The 17193-nt window shown below is 36.7% G+C and overlaps 1 non-coding gene across 1 annotated transcript; it reads left to right on the plus strand.

Moving 5' to 3' along the window:
• Positions 1 to 16605: 16605 nt before the first annotated feature.
• LOC122801444 lies at positions 16606 to 16712 on the plus strand. Its single transcript, XR_006364722.1, has one exon. It is a non-coding gene; the product is annotated as a U6 spliceosomal RNA (small nuclear RNA).
• The last annotated feature ends 481 nt before the right edge of the window (positions 16713 to 17193 follow it).

A 17193-nucleotide genomic window follows, 5' to 3' on the forward strand; every position in this document is an offset into this window, starting at 1 on the left:
CAAAGGATTATAGCATATAATCAAAAAAGTGAAATAATAATCTTATTTCAAGAAATTACTGAAAAAACACAGTCTGCCAATGACATCTATTGCTATAGTGACTCTAGGCATCATAGATCTGAAATCTAGTGTAATGCAAGAATATGAGATATGAATGTCTTGCTTATCTTGTTTGGATACAGTGTTTTTTGTGATTAAGTTAGGTACAGGGTTGCTGTGTTTCAGGAGAGCTTCTATAACAATATGCTTGTAAACATTATTGTGAAGGAAGCTGTCACACAGACACAAGTTTGTGTATTTATTTTAAAAGCTAATGAAGGAACATTACCTGAAGAGCCCTATTAGGAAAAAGTAGCAACTTGATAAAACAGGGAATGATCTCATGGAAAATTATGTATTGTCCTGCATTTTTGGTAAAGCTTGTAGATTTCTTTATAACAGTTATTATATCTTAGTAAGAGAGCTGAGCAGAACTTGTTGCCCAAGTGCTCAGTTCATGTGTAACTCAGAGAAAGTGCTACACTTAGCCCTATGCTCATATTGCAATGCATTTTACATAGGAATGACAACAGAAAACTATCTGTGAGAATAATATAATATGCTAATGCGATTAAAATAAAGTTTTGCTAATAATCTGTAATATAGTTAGAACTTTAGGAAGTTTTTTATTCTTTACAATGGATTTAATTTCTGCAACAGTCAAAAATATGGATGTGGATACTCTGGGAGCAAAGAACTGATTTAACAATTCTGAGTGGATGCAACCCTCCTGTTCACCCACCTACCAGGTTTAAATGCGAAATGTTGTTGTAACATAAATGCATTAGTTAATTGGGATCATTTACTGCTGAAGAAAATTCACCCCAGGGTAAATGGTCGCCTGCTAGACAGGGGCCCAGAGAAGTAAATATTGTGGGAAGAAATATCCAGGGAATTGTTATGGCTAGGCTTGCATAGGGCCGATAGCCTAGTACCAACCTATGAACCTATGGTCAGATGCACAACAGATGCATTGTTAAACATATTTGTCGAAAGGTATTGATTGTTCTGAATAAGTCTTTCAATGAATAAAGAAAAAGAGCTAAACCTTAGTTCCTGGTTCTCCGTCTGAGTTGATCTGATTGCTGGTTCATTTTGTACATTTGCAGTCTGGCCATTTTCTTCATTTGCTTTGCTGAAATAAGGATATAGCATATACAAAAAAAAGAATTAGGACAAGCAAACTTAAATATTCCCACATCAGCAGCATAAACATAAAAGAACTCTATAAAAGAAATGCAATCCAAATATAAAGATAAAGCTCAAATTCATATAATAGGAAAGATAATAGAATCTAGACATAAAAAAAAAAACAAAAAAAAAAAAAACAAACGCAACTTGTTTAAAAGGTATCAATAAATTATTTTGAAACTCCAGAATGTGCGTTCAACTCCATTTATTATTGTTTCTATGTAATCCAAAGTTAAGGCTAGCAAGCCGAATGGAAACAGTTAAAAACAAAACAAAAACAAAACTAACTTATTAATGGGCTAAATGGATAAATAAATAAATTAAGACATAAATAAATACTTTTTTCAGAGGTACAAACAGTTCCAGCTGTCAGGTTTGCACTTGGAGTAATTTAGGTACTTAAAAAAATGCAATTTTAAAAAGAGAATGCCAGAGCATTGCAAAGAAATAACAAATAATATGGCAGCCAGTCACTTTCGTCATACTTCTAGTTTCTTCTTATTTATTTATTTATTTTATTTACATTTGTTTACTGGGAAATTCCAAGTGGACCAGAAGCCCGTTTTCAGCAGAGATCCAGGGAGAAAAGCTGCACAGAAATATAAGCAAAATGCAATAATTAGTTAGTACAGTAGTATACATACAGTAAGATGCAGAATAGGCATCATCCAGTTAGTGTATACAATATTGTTTTTTTAGTAGATACAAGTTCAAAAAAGAAAATCTCACAAGCATTTCAATAAAGATCACTGCAAGAATAATAAAATTAGTACTGTGTACATATTAAATAATAGTTATGAACAAATGAGAGGGTGTAGGGTAGAGAGTTCCATAAGTTGTCTATTTGATTTGAGAATAGGGATTCTTATACACACCTCTTCTTCTTCTTCTTTCGGCTGCTCCTGTTAGGGGTCGCCACAGCAGAGCAACTGTTTCCATTTCTTCCTGTCCTCTGCATCTTGCTCTGTCACACCAACCATCTGCATGTCCTCTCTCACCACATCCATAAACCTTATCTTAGGCCTTCCTCTTTTCCTGTTACCTGGCAGCTTCGTCCTTAGCATTTTTTCCCCAATATATTCTGCATCCCTCCTCAGCACGTGCAAACCAATGTAATCTTGCCTCTCTGGCTTTGTCTCCAAACCTTCCAACCTGGGCTGACCCTCTAATATACTTATTTCTAATCCTGTCCATCCTCGTCACACTCAGTGCAAATGTTAACATCTTCAACTCTGCCACGTCAAGCTCTGACTCTGACTTTTTGTCATTGCCACTGTCTCCAACCCGTATAACATAGCTTATACACACCAAAACTGTAAAATACATTTTTTTCAAAATTAGTAATAATAAATGGTATTAAAATTAAATTTCCTCAGTATTTGTATTTGAATGACATTTCTTTAGATGATCACACTATCATACCTACATTTTTCAAACTGTAGTGGAATTACATTGCTATCTTTGAGCTAAATATTTTAAGGATTATGGTATTTCACCTAAACGATTAGTTCCTATTTACTATTTTACCACCATATTATGTTTATTTGTACATTTGTTAATCAGATAAGTATACTGGTTTGAGACCTTTTTCAGGCATGGGAAATACAAAACCAACATTTAGTACATAACAATACTTTTGACATAGACATTTAATACTTGACATAGTTTTGACATTTGCATACATAGAGCTATATACAAACATAAAGCAATGTGAAAAATACATCTCATCTTATGGATTTAGCATTTCAGTGTCAAAATAAAAAATCAAATGTCTTCATACATTGGAATAGGGTAGGAAGTAAAAGAGTGAAAGGTGTAGGTAGTATTGGGAAATTACAACATGTGATTCTGTTTTAGAGTGAGGATCTGTTGTGAAATCACGTGCCATGGCGTGGGGACTTTACAACATGAAGATTTTGTGAGATAGCTGTACTGTGTTAAAGTCAGATGAAATGATGAGAGAGAGAGAGAGAGAGAGAGAGATGTTGTTAAATAGTCAGCATCTTCTCACAATGTGTTTACATTAGGAAAGTATTAGTAGAGTGTGGGTGTGATTTTTATCCAGGGGTATAAAAGCAAGTGCAATTGCACAGTGAGCTTTGCTTGAGGCTTTTTATGATTAATTTCCTGAAGCTTTAAAGGATAAGTTCAGCCCTGATGTTTTCTGAAATCAATTTCCAGGTTGCAGGTGCAAGTCTGAGTTTTCAACTTTAGTTAAAGCGATGGGGGTGGGGGTGTGTCTAGGAAACTGTCATTGGATTTTCATAATGAATACATTGCACTTCTGAAAACAAGCATTTTTTCCCATGGTGACAGTGGTTGTCAGTATTTAACTTAAAAAAGTAAGTACATTGAGGAGAAGAAAGGATAGTCTGTCATAGGCTGAGAACTATGTGCACATTGGGGCAGTGAGGTACTAAGCTAGAGATTATTGTGAGGGCTGAGGTGAACAAATCTGAAGATTTTATTTTCAATCTTTTGCAGTATCTCCATACTGTCAGTGAAATGGATGGCTACAATGGAGGTCATAGTCATATTCTAGTCATTATAGAAATTCATGATGCATATAATGTGGCAATATGAAATGCTAGGTAGAAAAGGGAGGGTTGGGTTAAGTTTTATCACCTATGGATTTTTGTGATGTAAATACTGGGAAGGAGAGACCCTGTAGGCTAGTTATGCACAGTGGAAGCATGTTAGAAATTGTCTTACTTGTGCAAAAAAAAATGGATGTGGCTTTTGTCTTATTTAATGTTAAATGGTTAGCCCATAAACAGTTCCTGAGACTTACAATGTCTATCTGTAGTGTATTTTGAAGCTCAGATATTGTGTTGCCTGCCTTAATAACGGCAATGACATCAGTGTATAATAAGCAGTTTAGTTATTATAGATTCCAGGGCAGGTCATTAATAAAGAGGAGGAGTTTAAGTATTGAGCCTTGTGAGATGCTTGAAGAGGTGGTTCCTGATAGCATGTGAATTTAGCTACTATTGATGGAAAATTATCTGTAATGGAAGAGGTTGATGACCCAGAATACTGAGATTGTTTAGGTTTTTTTATCATGATGTCATGGTTATCAAATTTAAAGGCTGTACAGATATGGCACATATGAGCTTGCCATTTCCCATATTCATGTAGATTTAGTTAATGAGTAATAGGGCAGCTGTTATGGTGTTGTATTCTGGACTTAGTGTTGTCTATCTAATATTTTATTGTATTTAGAGAGGCAGTCAGAATACTGAGATTGTTTAGGTTTTTTTATCATGATGTCATGGTTATCATATTTAAAGGCTGTACAGATATGGCACATATGAGCTTGCTATTTCCCATATTCATATAGATTTAGTTAATGAGTAATAGGGCAGCTGTTATGGTGTTGTATTCTGGAATTAGTGTTGTCTATCTAATATTATATTGTATTTAGTGAGGCAGTCCAATGTCTGGTTGTAAATAAGGGTCTCTAGTAGTTTGGCAATGGGGTCAATGTTTGCAATAGATAAGCAGCCATAAGCAGTTTTGGGGCGGGGTATTTTGGTCAGATGAATTATTGCAACAAGTTTAAATAAATCGGGTACTAGGTTTCTTTTGAGGGTGACAGTGAAGATGTGTACTATTGGGTTGGAAAGCAATTTGCATCAGATTTTTAAAATATTAAGTTGACTGGTATATATTTTCCAGTATTTGCAGTGTGCTTCCTAGTTATGGCTGAGAAATAGGAAGAGGGATCTTATAGAGTAGATTATAGTGGTTCAGTGGAGGTTGGTGACATTGCTGTTTGAAATAGATAGGAGGCTTTGTTGGGTTGAATATATTCAACAATATGTCTTGTGTTTGAGGGGATGGGCTTTCTAGTTGTTGATTTGAAAAATAATGTATTGCTGCCTATGGTCTTAATGATGCTTCAAAAATTCCTTGGCTGGCTAACACTTTTGTTTGGAGTTTTCTATAATGGGTAGCTTTGGCTGTTTAAGTATTAATTCTAGTCATTTTCTGTAGGTTCTTATACCTACTTAATTTCTGTTGGTCTAAGGGACTGTTTTTTGAGTCTGTCCAAGCTTGAACGCTATCTTTGATTTGCTGAGAAACTTGGTGTGTTAGCCACAGGATTTTGGTGCCTTGTAGTCATCTTTTTTTAATGGGTAAAGCTTGCCTTTTATTGGCATGAGGGGGATTAGGAGTTGTGTTAGAGATGTCTGGATTAGAGGCTTCATGCAGGGTTGACCAGTGTACTAATCATGGATTTTTTGAAAGAATCAGTTATATTTCTGGAAGGTGGGGGGGGTTCAATGTCTGGAAAGACAATACTGGGTTACAGTCATTGAGGAAATTGCGTAATATAATGAAAGTGAAGACTCTTAGAGAAGATGATAAGAATAATGGCTGTTTTTCTTCCTCCTGTTGTAATGTTTGCACTTGTGTTATCCTTAATTATGTGTCTTAAGTTACATATTATTGTGAATCTGTTTAGCTGTGTTATTTGTAGTCCAAGGAAGCTGAAGTTCCAATTCTCTAAAATAATGAGTTAATCTTTCTTAATTAAAGACAGCAAAATGTCCAGGAAGCAGTATATTTTTGTAATGGAAGAGGAAGCCGGTATATAGACTCTGGCAATATGTATTTTGTTTGATGCTGATATGGTTGGTTGTATTAATGTCCAGCTGTGGCTGGTGTCTTTGGTCAGATTCATTTTTGATAAATGAGCTGCTGAGGCCATGTGGTTGTTATTAGGTAGTGTAATGATACCACCCCCTTCCTTTTTCACAGTCAATTGTCACTGAAGATATTGTAGTTTTGAAAGATATTGGGAGACATCCATTAACCCTCTTCTAGACATCACTCTGCAATGTCCATTATTATAGATTGTTTTGACCTAGTCATAGCTCTAGTTATGTCCATTTCTTATTAATGTTATACATTTTTAGATTACATGGTTTCAGGCTTAACCACCCTGGGTTTAGATGTATGTTATTGGCTAGTAACAGAAACAGGGTCTCCAGTAAGTGTGTCAGTTTATGTTTGTGATGAAAAAAGGTAGACAGAAGGTGGGTAGGCATGTAAGAGAGTTGTCTGGTTAATATGGAGGGGTGGGAATGGGGGTAGAATGAGCAGCGAATTGAAGACATATAGAGCATGACTGAACAGCATGGGGGGATATTCTCTTCCAAGAAGTACAACAGTCAATCTATAAATGTATATTAGAACACTAGGATGAAGAGGTATGAGTCTGGAAAGTCAGAGAGCTTTGTGCAGGAAATGGTAAAAGTTAAAACAGAAATGGAGAGTGATGAGGACAAAAAGGGTGAGACCTGCTTGAGTTAAGGAAGTGTATAAAGGCCCTGCATAATAAAATGAAAAAAAAAATCTATGGCCAAAGCAGTGCAGCAGTGACTTCTCTCAAAACTTGACAAAAAATGTACAAAACGAAGAAGATACTGCACAAATGCCATGGTTGGAAGGCAGAGATACAGGAAGGTCTACAGATTATTCAAGGAAAGTTTAGAAGCCACAGATTTCAGCAAGGAATTCTTACAATAAAGGAGCATTACAAAGAGGGGCAACCACATCAACAAAGCAACAAATGTAGAGAGAAACTCAGGCACTATTCCTTGCTGTACACTGCAAACTGAATAGCCACCATGATCTTATTTAAAATTGCTTCAGTAGTCAGAGGATGTGTACAAGTCATTTATTACTTGGTAGAATGGAGTGCAGACTGCATTTCATAGTCAGGCATGATCTTAGACTTAAATCTACAGTGCGTCCAGAAATCATCTATTTCTTAAAATAAAACAGTAGACGTTATGGGAAGAGGGAACAGGGGTAGAAGGGTGAAAAATTCATGCAAACCTATTGATACTTGGAGCCTGAATATAACATAGCTTAAAAGCATGCAGCATCTATACATTTCTTCTCTAGGACACCTGTTGTTAGAGTCTAAGGATACTGCTCATAGACTTTATTTGCACTGAAGCAGACTAGCACACAATACAATGGTTCACAAAAAACCCTTTGATATTCTTAAAAAGGGCATTGTACACTAGCTTACTCAACTATGCAGGCATATGACTCCATGTACAGAGTGAAAATACAACCCCCCTTCTCCTTCCTGATCATATATGATTTACAAATACAGCAAACAGTGCATTTTGTTTCTAGTGGGGTAACCTGTCGGAACCCTATTGCATACAATCCACTGCTGTAGCACCTGGAAGCAATGCAAGCCCCTTTCCTGCTGATATGCTGTTCAGTATACAGAGACCAGCAATATATCAACAATGTTCATAGGTTCATAGGTTCATAGGTTCATACTAGGCTATCTGCCCTAGGGCATTTATAAGCCTAGCCAGAATGTGTTTGGCTTTCGCCACAAATTTTAAATTTATTTTGCTATGCCCTTTTTCGAGGTTAGTATACTATGCCTCTATCTAACAGTGACACAGAAGTGATACCCGGGGTAAACCTACGATCTCCCATCCACTCATCAAGATTCCTCTTGAAGAGAGTCAATGAGGGACTCTGCCTAACCTGGACTGGGATTTTATTCCAGAGTGAAGGGAGCCTCTGGGTTATGAATCTGTCCCTCCCGCATGTCCTATTTATTTCAGTGCTGAGGTTCAAGTCTCTCGAGTGCGTAGCTCGATGGGATTTGTATTTTCTGAGGTGCAGCATGTCCATTAATTCCGGGTTGGACATGGCTTTATACGTCAGGCACAGATCTCCTCTGAACAGGCGGTATGCCACTGAGTAGAGCTGGAGTTTCTTTAACCGGGCAGCATATGGCATATGTTTGAGCCCTTTGATCCTCTTGGTGAGGTACATTTGGGGTCTTTCCAGTTGCTGCAGGTGTCTGGTAAGGTACATCCCAAAAGGGGCATTGTACTCAATTATGGGCCTGATGAGGGATGAGTAAAGAGGCACGATGACCTCCCCTGATCTAGATGTGAATCCCTTCATGATTAGGTGGGCTATATAAAATGTTTTTCTAACCACTTTGGCCAAGTGGTTGTCAAATGAGAGATTGCTATCAACTTGGGTCCCCAGGTCCCTAATTACTTCTTCTGTACTTAATGGATTTCCACCTATGTGGTAATTTGTGGGCACTTTGTTTTGCCAAAGGGGATGACTATACACTTTTTGGCATTTAGCTTGAGGCCATGGCTCTGGCACCAGTTGTCTGTTTCTATGAGGCCCTTTTGGAGGATGCTTGTGTCGGCTGGAGAGTCGATTATGGCACCCAGTTTGCAGTCATCTGCGAACTTGGTCAGCCACAGTCCTTCCGTGTTGGCCTGCACCTCCGAGAAATATATACCGAACAAGAGAGGTCCCAGGACTGAGCCTTGTGGGACACCACTTGTAACTGGTTTGGAGTCTGACATGGCTCCAGCAATTCTAACCATGTGGGTTCTGTCCTTGAGCCAGTTTGCAATCCATCTAGTGACATAGGGGTTTATATTTAAGCTGGTGAGCTTATCTATAATGCCCGAGTGGGGTATTGTATCGAAGGCTTTTGCGAGGTCCAGGTAGGCTGTGTGGACCACCTTCCCTCGTCAATGGCCTTGGTGACTGTTTCAAAGAAATCAACCAGGTTTAAGAGGCAGGATCTGCCCTTAACAAAGCCAAACTGGGTAGGATCCAGTGTTTGTAGGTCCCCAATATCTTTATTTATGAGGTCCATGATGATCCTTTCCATAGCTTTGCAGACCAAGCTAGTCAGGCTTATGGGGCGATAGTTTCCAGGATCCGTTGAGGCACCACCTTTATGGAGAGGGACCACTGTTGCTGTATGCCACTCTTTGGGTACATATCCTGTAGTAAGGCTGAGATTGAACAGTAGTTTTATGTTTGGGTTTAGCTCTTCTTTGAGTTCATGTAGGATGCAGCCCGGGACACCATCTGGTCCCATTGATGCTGTGTTTTTTGCTTTGGAGAGGGCGGCTCTTACCTGAGCATCTGAGATGTCAGGGGGGCAGCAATGAAACAAACATCAGCAAATAAGCACTTCTGCCCAACAACACACCAACAGTCAATTCCACCACTGTACTTTATTCCATAACGATCTGGTACCTCGGCTATTCGCCTTCAAAGGATCACATTACAGGTTTCAAAATGAACTCCTTATATACTTCATACATAATTAATTAATTGACAATTAACAATTAAGTGCAATTGTTCATCAAAATTTCATCAAAATTTAAAGTGATCTCTGTATATAGCATATAGAAATATGGCATTTACTTCTTAAATTTGTTTGAAACATTTTAAACTAATATTAAGAACCAATTGTGCTTATATAATATAATATATCCCTTCATCATACAAAATTCATTATATGTAATATAGTTTTGATATGTGAAAATCACTATTACAAAATACAAAATTAATATATGTATAACAGAATTAATGTTATTATGTATAAATATTATTCAAATTAAATTCTTATAATTAGAAGTAAATAATTTACTTTCTAATGATATCTATTCACCCACTAATTTACAGCAGCTAGAATACAAACAATAATAAACAATATAAATATACAAAATTCTGATGTACATACATTTTACATACATTTTATAAATACATCTAATGAATTTTATAAATTTTATAAACCCAGCTCTTGATTTAAACCAAATGGTTTCAGTGTTTTATATTTAAGTATCATTCTTGTTTCCAATTCCAACAGTTTACCTACCATATCTTCTCCCTTGCAGGCAAAAGGTTTTCCCAATATACAATATCTCAAACTATCACTACACCCATCATGAATATCCATGAAATGCTTAGCAACCGGACTAATGGAATTAGAATTTCGTATATCCTTTAGATGTTCTAGAATTCTAATTTTTATCATTCTTTTGGTTTGTCCTATGTACCAGATGTCCTTACATGAGCAACCTAATATGTATACTACACTGGTAGACTTGCAGTTAAAGGAGTGTTTCGAAATATGAGGTATATTATTAATAACTTCAAAATTACTCACCCTATTGCATATGCTACATGAGCCACATGCAAAGGTGCCCACTTTAGTTTTAGTAGATTCAATGTGTTGTAATAGATTGTTATTAAGTATTTCTCTCAAATTTTTTCCCCTTTTAAAGGAGAAACTGACATAATTAGGGAATAGCTCACCAATATTGACATCTTCACTAATTATGCACCAAAATTTTCTAACTACTGAGACTAATATATCCGAAAAGGGAGAGAATTTAGTTACAAAAAATATTTGTTCAGCATTTTTCTTTACACCAATCTCCCTCTTATCATAGTGAGTTGTAATATTATCCCTATGACTTTTTAAACTTATGTTATTTTTCACTCTATCCATACTTCTTAGTAACTGATTATATTCATAGCCCCTTTCCAATAGTCTCATTAATACTATATGTAGTTCTTCATCTATATCCTCTTTGATACTAGTGTGAGCCCAAATTCTTTTAAATTCCCCATATGGTAAGGTACTTATAAGGTGCAATGGGTGCATACTAGTAGCATGTAAGAACAGATTAACTGAAGTCTCCTTCCTAAATGGCCTAAATTCAATTTTTCTATCCTTCTCAAATAAGGTCAGATCTAAAAAGTTAATCTTGTTCCTATTAATCTCATATGAAAATTGTAAACTATGTTCATTATGATTAAGAATTTCAAAAAATTCCAAAAAATCAGATATGTCCCCCTTGCAAATAAAAATAAGATCATCTATAAAGCGCTTATATAGAATTACTTTCTTTTTAAAGAAATCTGTCGGATAAATGAATTTTTTCTCAAAGTAATCCATATAGATGATAGCATATGGTGGTGCATATGCTGCACCCATTGCAGTACCTTTAACCTGCAAATAATATGCATTACTAAACCAAAAATAACTATGAGTTAAACAAAACTCTAATAAAGTAATAATATAATTTGTTCTAGGTCCCTCACCCATCATTTTTAATATTGATTCCAAGCCCCACTTGATGTTAATATTGGTGTATAAGGACCTAACATCGACAGTGACCCAATAATAATAATTCCAATTCAAATTCAAGATGTTATTGATTAAATCTTGTGTATTCCTGATGTGAGCTGTTACCTTATATAAATACATCTTTAACTGGGAATCCAAAAACAAATTGACACTTTCCAAAAAAGAACCAATTCCCGAAATTATCGGTCTACCAGGAGGTTCTTCCAGATTTTTATGAATTTTGGGTAGTGCATATATAATAGGTGTTTTAGGTTTTTGGATATATAGCTTCTTAACATCAGTATGCACAAAGAAACCCAGACGTTCACCTTTTTCTAATAAGAATAACAGTTCACTATTGAATGATAGAATAGGGTCACTGTCCAATTTCTTATACTCTTCAGAGTTCAGTAACAATCCATTTACCATATTGAAATACTTATTTCTATCCATAATGACCCAGTTTCCACCTTTGTCAGCAGGCTTAAAAATATACTCATTTTTAGATTTTTTCAAAACTTTTAAAGCCTGCCATTCATCAAAGCTTAAATTGAAACATTTCTTCTTTTTACAAAATTCATTAAACATAGTTTCAATTTCCCTTAGTAGAATTTTTTGAAATGTAGAAACAGCAGGTACAGAAATATGGGGCATAAAAGTGCTAACTTTTTTTAGCTTTGGTAACATTAATCTACCATAACCAGTTAGAAGTTCACCATTAACAGCATTAACATTGGAGAAAACATTACTAGCTTCATTATTAACATCAAACACTTCATGTTCAAACTCATAATTATATATAGATAAATTAAGTAACTCTTCATCTCTTTCATCCATTTCAGAGTCACTATTACCTTCATCAGCGGTCTGAATGGAAGTGTTAGATTTATCCATTTTGAAAAAATAAACTCTAAGTAAGAGCTTTCTAATGAAATTTTTAATTTCAAAATAGATATCAGCTAGCGACGGAAAAAACGTAGGCACAAACTTGCTTCCCTTATATAAAACACTTAACATGTTAGAATTTAGTGTCAGTTTAGACAAATTAACACAATACAAAGGAAGTTCATTATAAGTCACAGAAAGCGAACCTTCATTTAAGCTTGTTTCTCCCCTTTCTTCCATTTCTCCCATTTCTGCCCCTGTTCGGATCGTTTGTTTGAAAATTCACACTCCCACTGCTACAGTCCTCGGACCCTGTAGTAACCTCCCGATTAGAGGTTCTGTTGACCACATCAGTTCCAGCAAAAGAAACATTTTTTCCACTACTACCTTCCACTGAAGAAGCCGACGATGCTGATAATCCTCTTCGTTTGGTGTTACTGTTCCAAGCTCTACCCCTAGATCTATTGCGTGTCTTACGTATAGGTTCACGCTGCCAATTGAACAGAACGCCAGTCTCATAGTCTTTTAAGTCACGAACCAGTTTATTGCGTTTCCGCTGTACAATATCAGTTTCCAACTTATTTATTTTTTCATTAATAGTTGAAATTTGATTCCCATAATTAGGTTCGGTTGCCAAGCTCTCCTGCAGCACCGTAATATCATGTTTAATTTTCTCATGATTGCGTTGGTTGCGCTTAACCAATATGTTAAGCCAACCGATAGTACAAGACAAAGACACCTGTTTCCACTCATCAAATAAATCTGTCTCATCATCAGTGAACGGGGCTGCTGGCAGTTTCTCTATCCGTAAACCCCGTGGAGTAATATTAAGGCTGATATATTTTTCAAGCAAACGGGTGTCGAAGTACAATGCTATTTCTTTAGACATTAATTTAGACAGTTCTGTAAAGCGCTCATCAACAGCGCTATTACCTCTAATGTTCCATGGATCCAGGTGGGAATACCTTTTGTCGCATTCAGTTAGAAAATTAGAAAACAAGAATGAATCAGCTGAGTTGCTCTGTTCAGAGCTCGTACTTCGAAGCGACATGATTCAGTTAAGTAAATGTCCAAAATTATATATAGAACAAATGGGAAAGACTGATGTTTCCAAAACGAATCAAAATGATAAAACAAACATCAGCAAATAAGCACTTCTGCCCAACAACACACCAACAGTCAATTCCACCACTGTACTTTATTCCATAACGATCTGGTACCTCGGCTATTCGCCTTCAAAGGATCACATTACAGGTTTCAAAATGAACTCCTTATATACTTCATACATAATTAATTAATAGACTGTTTCAAAGAAATCGACCAGGTTTAAGAGGCAGGATCTGCCCTTAACAAAGCCGAACAGGGTAGGATCCAGTGTCTGTAGGTCCCCAATATCTTTATTTATGAGGTCCATGATGATCCTTTCCATAGCTTTGCAGACCAAGCTAGTCAGGCTTATGGGGCGATAGTTTCCAGGATCTGTTGAGGCATCACCTTTGTGGAGAGGGACCACTGTTGCTGTATGCCACTCTTTGGGTACATATCCTGTAGTAAGGCTGAGATTGAACAGTAGTTTTATGTTTGGGTTTAGCTCTTCTTGGAGTTCATGTAGGATGCAGCCCGGTACACCGTCTGGTCCCAGTGATGCTGTGTTTTTTGCTTTGGAGAGGGCGGCTCTTACCTGAGCATCTGAGATGTCAGGGGGGCAGCACTCTGCTGGGTTAGATATTTGCCCTTTTGGTGGGGAGGGGGGGGAGAAGTTTGCGCTGAACCTGTCAGCTAGGATGTTGGCAATGTCTGTGGGTTCGGTGTATTTTTTGTCATTTTGGACTAATTCTGAGCATATCTGGGAATTACCACACAGGTTCCTAACATAACTAAAGAAAGCCTTGTGATTATCCTTAGTGTCCTGTGCAATTTTTCTCTCGAAGCTGGCCTTAGACAATTTTATGTGTGCCCGTAGTTTTTTGCTAATACTGATCAGTGATGCCTTCCCTTTTTGGGATGTTAAAAGATGTTAAAAGAAAAGCAAACCAAATAAACCCATTTGCTTGGTAAAAAAAAATACTTGCAACAGACAACAGTCTGATTTCTCCAATCCCCATTAAATATGTTGACAAACTCCCACCAATGGATGCCTGCACAGCACTAGATTCCCTCATTACCATAAAATGGTAATGACCCTAGTTCCACCTTCATGCCTGAGAACTGAAGTAAACTTTATGAATCACCCAAAGGCATGTTCACAAAGCACAACACAGCAGGGAAAATGTATGCAGCTGGGTATACCTTGCTAGATATTTTTGCCTGACTTTATATTGGTGCAATATCATGCAAACCCATTAACTGTAGTGGTGGACTGATCAACTCCATAAATACTTGAGACATCATTTGTTGTCCATAGCCACATGACTACTAAATAGAGCTGTATAACTCCAGCAACAATAGGTGTCATAAAGCAGTCAGGACAGGGAAGATGCAGTCAGCACATGAAGTTACAGGGTTGGCAATGAGAGATATCTGGTGTCATATCTATGAGATTATTTGTACACCTACATATGAAGCCTGTGTCCAGTCAGGTAATGTTGTAGGTTGTGCTGTGGTACATTTCAAGCTATGAACCCATTGATTCTTCTACCAAACTGAAAGGGCACAGGAGTTACACTTTTTTAACCGATAGGAGTATGATCTGTGCAGCATAGACAGTCAGCAAGTCCAAAACAGAATAGTTCATGAAATGTAGAGTAAGGGGACATTGTTATTGTTCCATCCTTCCATCCTCAACCCCTTTTCCCATTTTGCACATGGGGGTCGGGATATCGCTTCCGCAGTGACAATCATCTCGAGTCAAGGTTAGCCCTACCATGGTAGTTAATTCGCACCACACACTCACCTACAGAAAATTTAAAGTGTCTAATCCACCAATATAGTCCTTTTAAAATGTATATACAGTTGTGATACTTCCCTATAGTAGACCTAGCTGTCATTGCATTAACCACAAGAGTGGAGGGCAGCCACCCGGGCTATAGTTCAGAGCTGCAGCATTTGAGATGGAATTCATTGATTGCAACTGTGGATATTTCTTGGGAAGGCAATCTCTCTTCTGCACTGGCTTTCTGGATTTCATTTAATAAATTATAGTACTTAACACCTGTATGTGGAAGGGATATATACTATTGTGCATTATGTTTATGAATTGATGGACCAGTTAGCTGTCTAGGAAATAGATAATAACATGAAGTGAAACAATTTAATCATCTGTATAGAAAGACATACAGGTTGATAACTTTCTAACATCTGGTTCCCTGAGGTGGGTACTGACCTGCATAAGAATATCACATTTATATGCCTTGCTTCTCTTGTCTAAGCTAGGTCATACAAATATGAAACATTGAGATATACATTAAGACTGCAGATATATATATATATATATATATATATATATATATATATATATATATATATATATATATATATACCACTTTGCCAACAGACCCTGCCTATTTTCTTACCTTCTTGCTGAGCTGCACTTTCTATCCTATCCAATTTAACCAAAGGGATATGTTTTTTCTTTTACTCAGGATAACAATTGCTATATCTTTTTTTTCCCAGTCCCTCCCTCCTTGGGGTTACTTTCTTCTGTTAACTTGCTTCAAGGTGGAAAGTGAAGCTTCCACCACTTTAAACACTGGTACTGCAGCTTGTTCTATATTATCTTCTCTAAAAGGTAACGCTAAAGAAAAAAAAACGCATTCTCAGTTACCATCTGTGTTCTCATCACAGGAGTCTTGACTGTTTTATTTTCAGTTGATCTCTTTCTACCTTAATAGTAATGAACACCATCCTTTCACTTTCTTTGTTTTCAGTGTGTTTTCCTGCACTGCAATGAATATTTAAAAAAAAGTTATTCTGAAGTTTGTTTTTTCTTGGTTTACAATTTACTGTTGCTTAGACTACTAGTTTTAGTTTTATTCTCTGTTTTGCACTAGCAGAAATCAGTTCAGAACTCTGCAGTCTCCTGCTAATTTTAAATTCAGTACTTACTTTTTATTAAGATTTCTCACATAGCTGTCTTTTCTTTTGCATTTTTGGCTCCTTCTGTCTGCACAAATACATCTTATAAGTTTCTTTGTAGACTTCTATCTTGAAATTATTTTTAATTCAAAGCTTACTATCAGTTCATCTGCAGCTCCTATAATGACATCTCTTTCAGTTTTGTATTTCTCCTGCTCTGTCATTGGAAGATGCTTCTGATAACAGACATCATTCTTTTTACAATCAAACCACAATGAAATTATGGCTCCTTTTGCAGTTTCCATGTCAACCTTGTTCTCGTGGTTATGGTTCTGAATTTCCTTTTGAGTGTCATTGCTATGTTCTCCCTTCCTGTTTATACTGGGTATATCAAGCTGCTGCTGCAGTGCGTCATTGTTAAGTGTACCAACTTGTCGGTCAGGGAATATGTATTACTTGTGCGTAATGTGAGTGAGTTTGGAGTAACAACAGAGCTAATGTTGGGTTCAAATCTATTTTCCAGATAATTTGTGCTCGCTTTTGCAGCACATATACTAAAACTGGAATGATACAGTGAAGATTAGCATGGCTCTTCAACAAGGATGATATGCAAATTTGTGAAGCGTTCTACATTTGGGGGAGGGGAGAATAGTTATGGTTTTCACCTCATAGACACAAGGTACACGGTTTGATTCTGACCTCAGGCTATTGGCTAGGCTCAAAATGACCCTTCAGGGTGGCTGGCCTAGTATTCAGCTATGAACCTATACTGTGTATATGGATTCTCCCTAATCCAAAAAAGTTCACAGTGCTATAAATTGAGAAAATCTTTTTGTTATATTGTATGATGAGTTACATCAGGGGCTACTGTTGAATTATGTAACAACCTCTCAAGAATTGACTAAATTTGTACACATAGAAGAGGATTCTCTTTTCTATCACCAAAATGCATTCTTCATCCACTTTATAGTTGTTATGTGCCTTATGCTTACTCAGCCAGCAATGCTTGACAAGGAAAATCATGCATTCATTTATTTATTTTCATTTGATAACCAGTTTAGAGAACTGATCCTCATGGATCTTTTCAGACTCAGCCCTGGAGCACTGTCTGGTTGAGT

This window comes from Protopterus annectens, chromosome 4.part1 (genome assembly GCF_019279795.1).
Source record: "Protopterus annectens isolate FY-2018-M chromosome 4.part1, PAN1.0, whole genome shotgun sequence".
Lineage (NCBI taxonomy): Eukaryota > Metazoa > Chordata > Ceratodontiformes > Protopteridae > Protopterus > Protopterus annectens.